At 45.7% G+C, this 10,590-nt stretch overlaps 1 protein-coding gene across 1 annotated transcript in view; it reads right to left on the reverse strand.

Annotated features, from left to right (window-relative positions):
* Window positions 1–5,681: 5,681 nt before the first annotated feature.
* LOC128687496 (osmotic avoidance abnormal protein 3-like) overlaps window positions 5,682–10,590 on the reverse strand; it is a 238,803-nt gene continuing 233,894 nt past the window's right edge. The window contains exon 19 of the mRNA XM_070083939.1: window positions 5,682–10,590. This exon is cut by the window's right edge and continues 335 nt beyond it. The gene's annotated coding sequence lies outside the window, so the exon portion shown is untranslated.

The following is a 10,590-nucleotide window of genomic DNA, read 5'->3' on the forward strand; positions in this document are numbered from 1 at the left end:
CTGCACTGCAATTTTCACTTGGTGCACACCCTTGATGTAGCGTCGAGACGTCACTTGGTGCACACCCTTGATGTAGCGTCGAGACGTCACTTGGTGCACACCCTTGATGTAGCGTCGAGACGTCACTTGGTGCACACCCTTGATGTAGCGTCGAGACGTCACTTGGTGCACACCCTTGATGTAACGTCGAGACGTCACTTGGTGCACACCCTTGATGTAGCGTCGAGACGTCACTTGGTGCACACCCTTGATGTAGCGTCGAGACGTCACTTGGTGCACACCCTTGATGTAGCGTCGAGACGTCACTTGGTGCACACCCTTGATGTAACGTCGAGACGTCACTTGGTGCACACCCTTGATGTAACGTCGAGACGTCACTTGGTGCACACCCTTGATGTAGCGTCGAGACGTCACTTGGTGCACATCCTTGATGCAGCGTCGAGACGTCACTTGGTGAACACCCTTGATGTAGCGTCGAGACGTCACTTGGTGAACACCCTTGATGTAGCGTCGAGACGTCACTTGGTGAACACCCTTGATGTAGCGTCGAGACGTCACATGGGACTAATTTACTTACTCTTCGTCAGAGGGCCTGTGCAGGGGTCAACGACCCGAGTATTCACGGAGACAGTGAGACACGTCAGCCACTCTGAGGCAACATCTCCTCCCACTGGAACCTGATCCTTGGCTCAGCCATACCAGTTGTCCGCCTGAGAGAACCTGGCTAATAAACTTCATTCTAGTCTATAATTGTTATATTATTCTCCATTGCCCTTACACGGTCGCAGCTTCTACAATAAGCCCACAATCTAGTGAGAATACTAACACTGGTGAGAATAGTGAGAATACTGACACTGGTGAGGATAGTGAGAAAAGCGTGAATAGGGAAAATAGTGTGAAGCGAGAACAGTGTGAAAAGTGATAATCGTAAGATGAGAGAGGGTATAACCTAGTATAGGCCAGTATTCTCACCCCTTCAAGGAAGGGTCCTTGACGCTGGTGAGGGGCTCTTGATCCAGAGAATTGGATCTGTGCTCCAGTTCCCTGGACTGAGCCTGAATACCTTCCATCTCTCCCCCCAGCCGCTGTGTAATCCCTACGGGCTTAGCGCTATCTCATAATAATAATAATTCGTATTGCTAACTGTCTTTATACACAGATATACACCCGTCTGGTATATATACACAGAGAGATACAATTCTGAATATGCAGTAAGAGATGTATACCTGGTGGTATATACTCGTACATCTCTGGATGTAAAAACGCTGAGTCATACATATCTGAGTGTGTACATACACATCTGAGAATGCATATACATATCTGAAAATGTATATATACACTTAGAGATACGTGATTATTTTATAAATAACGAGAGTTTCACATCTTGATGCATATTTACTAACAGATACACATTTGAGTGTGTATATAAACATCCACCTATTTAAAGCTGAGATATACACATTTGTGGTGTATATACACTGAAATATACATACCTGCAGTGTGCATACGCTGGGAGATAAGCACCTTTGATATATACCAAGTCAGCATGTGTATACTCTGACAGACGCATTTCTGGATATATATATACTCTGAGAGATTTACGTCTGCTATAAATCTGGATGAATATTGGAAGTGATTGTAGTCAGCATATACAACACAACCTCCAGTACTGAAGATTAGTCAGCAGCATAATACACAAAAATACTCTGTAACGGGTGTATATGCAGTCACCTTCTCAGTTTCCCAGTCAATGGTATACAACTCTTTCAGCTCACCAGTCATTAAGACTGCATGTCACCAGTACACCACCTGTCCCTACACCAGGGTCATTAAGACTGCATGTCACCAGTACACCACCTGTCCCTACACCAGGGTCATTAAGACTGCATGTCACCAGTACACCACCTGTCACTACACCAGGGTCATTAAGAAAGCATGTCACCAGTACACCACCAGTCACTACACCAGGGTCATTAAGAAAGCATGTCACCAGTACACCACCTGTCCCTACACCAGGGTCATTAAGACTGCATGTCGTACCAGGGTCATTAAGACTGCATGTCACCAGTACACCACCAGTCACTACACCAGGGTCATTAAGACTGCATGTCACCAGTACACCACCAGACACTACACCAGTCATTAAGACTGCTACACCAGGGTCATTAAGACTGCATGTCACCAGTACACCACCAGTCACTACACCAGGGTCATTAAGACTGCATGTCACCAGTACACCACCAGTCACTACACCAGGGTCATTAAGACTGCATGTCACCAGTACACCACCTGTCCCTACACCAGGGTCATTAAGACTGCATGTCGCCAGTACACCACCAGTCACTACACCAGGGTCATTAAGAAAGCATGTCACCAGTACACCACCTGTCACTACACCAGGGTCATTAAGAAAGCATGTCACCAGTACACCACCAGTCACTACACCAGGGTCATTAAGAAAGCATGTCACCAGTACACCACCTGTCCCTACACCAGGGTCATTAAGACTGCATGTCGCCAGTACACCACCAGTCACTACACCAGGGTCATTAAGAAAGCATGTCACCAGTACACCACCTGTCACTACACCAGGGTCATTAAGAAAGCATGTCACCAGTACACCACCAGTCACTACACCAGGGTCATTAAGAAAGCATGTCACCAGTACACCACCTGTCCCTACACCAGGGTCATTAAGACTGCATGTCACCAGTACACCACCTGTCCCTACACCAGGGTCATTAAGACTGCATGTCGCCAGTACACCACCAGTCACTACACCAGGGTCATTAAGAAAGCATGTCACCAGTACACCACCATTCACTACACTACGGTCATTAAGACTGCATGTCACCAGTACACCACCAGTCACTACACCAGGGTCATTAAGACTGCATGTCACCAGTACACCACCAGTCACTACATCACGGTCATTAAGACTGCATGTCACCAGTACACCACCAGTCACTACACCAGGGTCGTAAAGACTGCATGTCACCAGTACACCACCAGTCACTACACCACGGTCATTAAGACTGCATGTCACCAGTACACCACCAGTCACTACACCACGGTCATTAAGACTGCATGTCACCAGTACACCACCAGTCACTACACCAGGGTCATTAAGACTGCATGTCACCAGTACACCACCAGTCACTACATCACGGTCATTAAGACTGCATGTCACCAGTACACCACCAGTCACTACACCAGGGACGTAAAGACTGCATGTCACCAGTACACCACCAGTCACTACACCACGGTCATTAAGACTGCATGTCACCAGTACACCACCAGTCACTACACCAGGGTCATTAAGACTGCATGTCACCAGTACACCACCAGTCACTACACCAGAATCATAAAGACTGCATGTCACCAGTACACCACCAGTCACTACACCAGGGTCATTAAGACTGCATGTCACCAGTACACCACCAGTCACTACACCAGGGTCATTAAGACTGCATGTCACCAGTAAACCACCAGTCACTACACCAGAATCATAAAGACTGCATGTCACCAGTACACCACCAGTCACTACACCAGGGTCATTAAGACTGCATGTCACCAGTACACCACCAGTCACTACACCAGAATCATAAAGACTGCATGTCACCAGTACACCACCAGTCACTACACCAGGGTCATTAAGACTGCATGTCACCAGTACACCACCTGTCCCTACACCAGAATCATAAAGACTGCATGTCACCAGTACACCACCAGTCACTACACCAGGGTCATTAAGACTGCATGTCACCAGTACACCACCAGTCACTACACCAGAATCATAAAGACTGCATGTCACCAGTACACCACCAGTCACTACACCAGGGTCATTAAGACTGCATGTCACCAGTACACCACCTGTCCCTACACCAGAATCATAAAGACTGCATGTCACCAGTACACCACCAGTCACTACACCAGGGTCATTAAGACTGCATGTCACCAGTACACCACCAGTCACTACACCAGAATCATAAAGACTGCATGTCACCAGTACACCACCAGTCACTACACCAGGGTCATTAAGACTGCATGTCACCAGTACACCACCTGTCCCTACACCAGAATCATAAAGACTGCATGTCACCAGTACACCACCAGTCACTACACCAGGGTCATTAAGACTGCATGTCACCAGTACACCACCAGTCACTACACCAGGGTCATTAAGACTGCATGTCACCAGTACACCACCAGTCACTACACCAGGGTCATTAAGACTGCATGTCACCAGTACACCACCAGTCACTACACCAGAATCATAAAGACTGCATGTCACCAGTACACCACCAGTCACTACACCAGGGTCATTAAGACTGCATGTCACCAGTACACCACCTGTCCCTACACCAGGGTCATAAAGACTGCATGTCACCAGTACACCACCAGTCACTACACCAGGGTCATTAAGACTGCATGTCACCAGTACACCACCAGTCACTACACCAGGGTCATTAAGACTGCATGTCACCAGTACACCACCTGTCCCTACACCAGGGTCATTAAGACTGCATGTCACCAGTACACCACCAGTCACTACACCAGGGTCATTAAGACTGCATGTCACCAGTACACCACCAGTCACTACACCAGGGTCATTAAGACTGCATGTCACCAGTACACCACCAGTCACTACACCAGGGTCGTAAAGACTGCATGTCACCAGTACACCACCAGTCACTACACCACGGTCATTAAGACTGCATGTCACCAGTACACCACCAGTCACTACACCACGGTCATTAAGACTGCATGTCACCAGTACACCACCAGTCACTAACTACCCCAGTTTCAATAACTACCTCGCTGATTCAGAATCAGTGAAGTCTGGTACATATGAGCAGCACAAGTTAGTCCCTGACGAGACCAGCATATATTTACATGCATGATAATCATGCATTATCAAGCATGATAATCATGCGTCATCATGCATGATAATAATACGTCATCAAACATGATAGTAATGCGTCATCAAGCATGATAATCATGCGTCATCAAGCATGATAATCATGCGTCATCAAACATGATAATCATGCGTCATCAAGCATGATAATCATGCGTCATCAAGCATGATAATCATGCGTCATCAAGCATGATAATCATGCGTCATCAAGCATGATAATCATGCGTCATCAAGCATGATAATCATGCGTCATCAAGCATGATAATCATGCGTCATCAAGCATGATAATCATGCGTCATCAAGCATGATAATCATGCGTCATCAAGCATGATAATCATGCGTCATCAAGCATGATAATCATGCGTCATCAAGCATGATAATAATGCGTCATCAAGCATGATAATCATGCGTCATCAAGCATGATAATCATGCGTCATCAAGCATGATAATCATGCGTCATCAAGCATGATAATCATGCGTCATCAAGCATGATAATCATGCGTCATCAAGCATGATAATCATGCGTCATCAAGCATGATAATCATGCGTCATCAAGCATGATAATCATGCGTCATCAAGCATGATAATCATGCGTCATCAAGCATGATAATCATGCGTCATAATTACGATAATGAAGCAATGAAAATCTCTTACTTTCAGTCATAATATATATTAACAAGTTTTAATACATGGAAATAGTGAACCAAGAAGAACTGACCAGTTCACCAGTCACATGGAACTGGTGACTTCTGTCTGCGGGTTATAAACACCAGTTACATGACTTCTGTCTGCGGTACTTAAACACCAGTTACATGACTTCTGTCTGCAGTATTTAAACACCAGTTACATGACTTCTGTCTGCAGTACTTAAACACCAGTTACATGACTTCTGTCTGTAGTTCTTAAAGACCAGTTACATGACTTCTGTCTGCAGTTCTTAAAGACCAGTCACATGACTTCTGTCTGCAGTTCTTAAAGACCAGTCACATGACTTCTGTCTGCGGTACTTAAACACCAGTTACATGACTTCTGTCTGCAGTACTTAAACACCAGTTACATGACTTCTGTCTGTAGTTCTTAAACACCAGTTACATGACTTCTGTCTGTAGTTCTTAAACACCAGTTACATGACTTCTGTCTGCAGTTCTTAAAGACCAGTCACATGACTTCTGTCTGCGGTACTTAAACACCAGTTACATGACTTCTGTCTGCAGTACTTAAACACCAGTTACATGACTTCTGTCTGTAGTTCTTAAACACCAGTTACATGACTTCTGTCTGCAGTTCTTAAAGACCAGTCACATGACTTCTGTCTGTAGTTCTTAAACACCAGTTACATGACTTCCGTCTGTAGTTTTTAAAGACCAGTCACTTGACTTCTGTCTGTAGTTCTTAAACACCAGTTACATGACTCCTGTCTGCAGTTCTTAAAGACCAGTCGCATGACTTCTGTCTGCAGTTCTTAAACACCAGTTACATGACTTCTGTCCGTAGTTCTTAAACACTAGTTACATGACTTCTGCCTGCAGTTACATGACTTCTGTCTGCAGTTCTTAAAGACCAGTCACATGACTTCTGTCTGCAGTTCTTAAACACCAGTTACATGACTTCTGTCCGTAGTTCTTAAACACCAGTGACATGACTTCTGCCTGCAGTTACATGACTTCTGTCTGCAGTTCTTAAAGACCAGTCACATGAATTCTGTCTGCAGTTTTTAAACACCAGTTACATGACTTCTGTCTGCAGTTTTTAAACACCAGTTACATGACTTCTGTCTGCAGTTATTAAAGACCAGTCACATGACTTCTGTCTGTAGTTCTTAAACACCAGTTACATGACTTCTGTCTGCAGTTTTTAAACACCAGTTACATGACTTCTGTCTGCAGTTTTTAAAGACCAGTCACATGACTTCTGTCTGTAGTTCTTAAACACCAGTTACATGACTTCTGCCTGCAGTTACATGACTTCTGCCTGCAGTTACATGACTTCTGTCTGCAGTTTTTAAAGACCAGTCACATGACTTCTGTCTGCAGTTTTTAAACACCAGTTACATGACTTCTGCCTGCAGTTACATGACTTCTGCCTGCAGTTACATGACTTCTGTCTGCAGTTCTTAAAGACCAGTCACATGACTTCTGTCTGTAGTTCTTAAACACCAGTTACAAGACTTCTGTCTGCAGTTTTTAAACACCAGTTACATGACTTCTGTCTGCAGTTCTTAAAGACCAGTCACATGACTTCTGTCTGTAGTTCTTCAACACCAGTTACATGAATTCTGTCTGTATTTCATAAACACCAGTTACATGAATTCTGTCTGCAGTTCTTAAACACCAGTCACATGGCTTCTGTCTGTAGTTCTTAAACACCAGTTACATGACTTCTGTCTGCAGTTCTTAAAGACTAGTCACATGACTTCTGTCTGTAGTTCTTAAACACCAGTTACATGACTTCTGCCTGCAGTTACATGACTTCTGTCTGCAGTTTTTAAAGACCAGTCACATGACTTCTGTCTGCAGTTTTTAAACACCAGTTACATGACTTCTGCCTGCAGTTACATGACTTCTGCCTGCAGTTACATGACTTCTGTCTGCAGTTCTTAAAGACCAGTCACATGACTTCTGTCTGTAGTTCTTAAACACCAGTTACATGACTTCTGTCTGCAGTTTTTAAACACCAGTTACATGACTTCTGTCTGCAGTTCTTAAAGACCAGTCACATGACTTCTGTCTGTAGTTCTTCAACACCAGTTACATGAATTCTGTCTGTAGTTCTTAAACACCAGTTACATGAATTCTGTCTGCAGTTCTTAAACACCAGTCACATGGCTTCTGTCTGTAGTTCTTAAACACCAGTTACATGACTTCTGTCTGCAGTTCTTAAAGACTAGTCACATGACTTCTGTCTGTAGTTCTTAAACACCAGTTACATGACTTCTGTCTGTAGTTCTTAAAGACCAGTCACTTGACTTCTGTCTGTAGTTCTTAAACACCAGTTACATGACTCCTGTCTGCAGTTCTTAAAGACCAGTCGCATGACTTCTGTCCGTAGTTCTTAAACACCAGTTACATGACTTCTGCCTGCAGTTACATGACTTCTGTCTGCAGTTCTTAAAGACCAGTCACATGACTTCTGTCTGTAGTTCTTAAACACCAGTTACATGACTCCTGTCTGCAGTTCTTAAACACCAGTTACATGACTTATTTCTGCAGTACTTAAACACCAGTTACATGACTTCGGTCTGCAGTTCTTAAACACCAGTTACATGACTTCTGTCTGCAGTACTTAAACACCAGTTACATGACTTCTGTCTGCAGTTCTTAAACACCAGCCACATTACTTCTGTCTGCAGTTCTTAAAGACCAGCCACATGACTTCTGTCCGCAGTTCTTAAAGACCAGTCACGTGACTTCTGTCTCCAGACAATTGAAACTAGAACTTTCTGTCTCCAGTTCTTAAGCCTTTCCGTCCAGTTAGACAACAGTCTTCTTAGTTCTAGAATAGAGCCATTTTGTTCTTCTCTGTGACTATATGTGTAACTGGTTCTGATTCCTTGTTTCTTGCAGACAGTCAAGATCCACTGGCAGTCAGTGGGTCTTGACTGGCAGACAGTGGATCTTGATTGGCAGACAGTGAATCTTGACTGGCAGACAGTGGATATTGACTGGCAGACAGAGGATCTTGACTGGCAGAGTGTGGATCTTGACTGTCAGACAGTGGATCTTGATTGGCAGACAGTTGATCTTGACTGGCAGACAGTGGATCTTGACTGGCAGACAGGGAACCTTGACTGGCAGGCAGTGGATCTTGACTAATAGACAGAGGATCTTGACTGGCAGACAGTGGATCTTGACTGGCAGACTGTGGATCTTGACTGGCGGACAGTAGATCTTGACTGGCAGACTGTGGATCTTGACTGTCAAACAGTGGATCTTGACTGGCAGACAGTGGATCTTGACTGGCAGACAGTAGATCTTGACTGGGAGACAGTGGATCTTGACTGCCAACAGTGAATCTTGACTGGCAGGCATTGGATCTTGACTGTCAGAGAGTGGATCTTGACTGGCAGACAGTGAACCTTGACTGTCAGACAGTGGATCTTGACTGGCAGACAGTAGATCTTGGCTGGCAGAGAGTGGATCTTGACTGGCAGACAGTGAACCTTGACTGGCAGACAGTGGATCTTGACTGGCAGACAAAGGATCTTGACTGTCAGACAGTGGATCTTGACTGGCAGACAGTGGATCTTGACTGGCAGACAGTAGATCTTGACTGGCAGACAGTGAACCTTGACTGGCAGACAATCGATCTTGACTGGCAGACAGTCGATCTTGACTGGCAGACAGTGAACCTTGACTGGCAGACAGTGGATCTTGACTGGCAGACAGTGGATCTTAGCTGGCAGACAGTAGATCTTGGCTGGCAGAATGTGGATCTTGACTGGCAGACAGTGAACCTTGACTGGCAGACAGTGGATCTTGACTGGCAGACAGTGGATCTTGACTGGCAGACAGTGAACCTTGACTGTCAGACAGTGGATCTTGACTGGCAGACAGTGGATCTTGACTGGCAGACAGTAGATCTTGACTGGCAGACAGTGAACCTTGACTGGCAGACAATAGATCTTGACTGGCAGACAGTCGATCTTGACTGGCAGACAGTGAACCTTGACTGGCAGACAGTGGATCTTGACTGGCAGACAGTGGATCTTGACTGTCAGACAATGGATCATGACTGGCAGACAGTGGATCTTGACTGTCAGACAGTGAACCTTGACTAGCAGACAGTGGATCTTGACTGGCAGACAGTAGATCTTGACTGTCAGACAGTGGATCTTGAATGGCAGACAGTGGATCTTGGCTGTCAGACAGTGGATCTTGACTGGCAGACAGTGGATCTTGACTGTCAGATAGTGGATCATGACTGGCAGACAGTGGACCTTGACTGGCAGACAGTGGATCTTACTGGCAGACAGTAAACCTTGACTGGCAGACAGTGGATCTTGGCTGGCAGACAGTGGACCTTGATTGTCAGACAGTGGATCTTGACTGACAGACAGTGGATCTTGACTGTCAGACAGTGGATCATGACTGGCAGACAGTGGACCTTGACTGGCAGACACTGGATCTTGACTGGCGGAAAGTGGACCTTGACTGGCAGACAGTGGATCTTACTGGCAGACAGTAAACCTTGACTGGCAGACAGTGAATCTTGATAGATCATGACACGGTGTCGACTCATATCTACCCAGTAAGGCCACATCACACGGTGTCGACTCATGTCTATTCAGTAAGGCTATATCACACGGTATCGACTCATGTCTACATAGCATGGTCACTTGACACGGTGTGGACTCAATATCTACCCAGTAAGGTCACTTGACAGTGTGTCGACTCATGTCTACTGCGGCCAGCAGTAACAGCCTGGTTGATCAGGCCCTGATCCACTGGGAGGCCTGTTCGTGGACCGGGTCAGCGGGGAATGCCCGGAATGCCCGGAATGCCCTCCAGGTAGACTCCAGGTACGCAGTAAGGCCACGTGAAACTGTCTGGACACATACACATGCCGTTGTTCCTGGACACTGTGTCACCACTGGGCACGGTGTCGACACATACACACACTTGCCGTTGTTCCTGGACACGGTGTCACCACTGGACACGGTGTCGACACATACA

The sequence above is a fragment of the Cherax quadricarinatus genome, chromosome 11 (assembly GCF_038502225.1).
Source record: "Cherax quadricarinatus isolate ZL_2023a chromosome 11, ASM3850222v1, whole genome shotgun sequence".
In the NCBI taxonomy this organism is placed as follows: Eukaryota; Metazoa; Arthropoda; class Malacostraca; order Decapoda; family Parastacidae; genus Cherax; species Cherax quadricarinatus.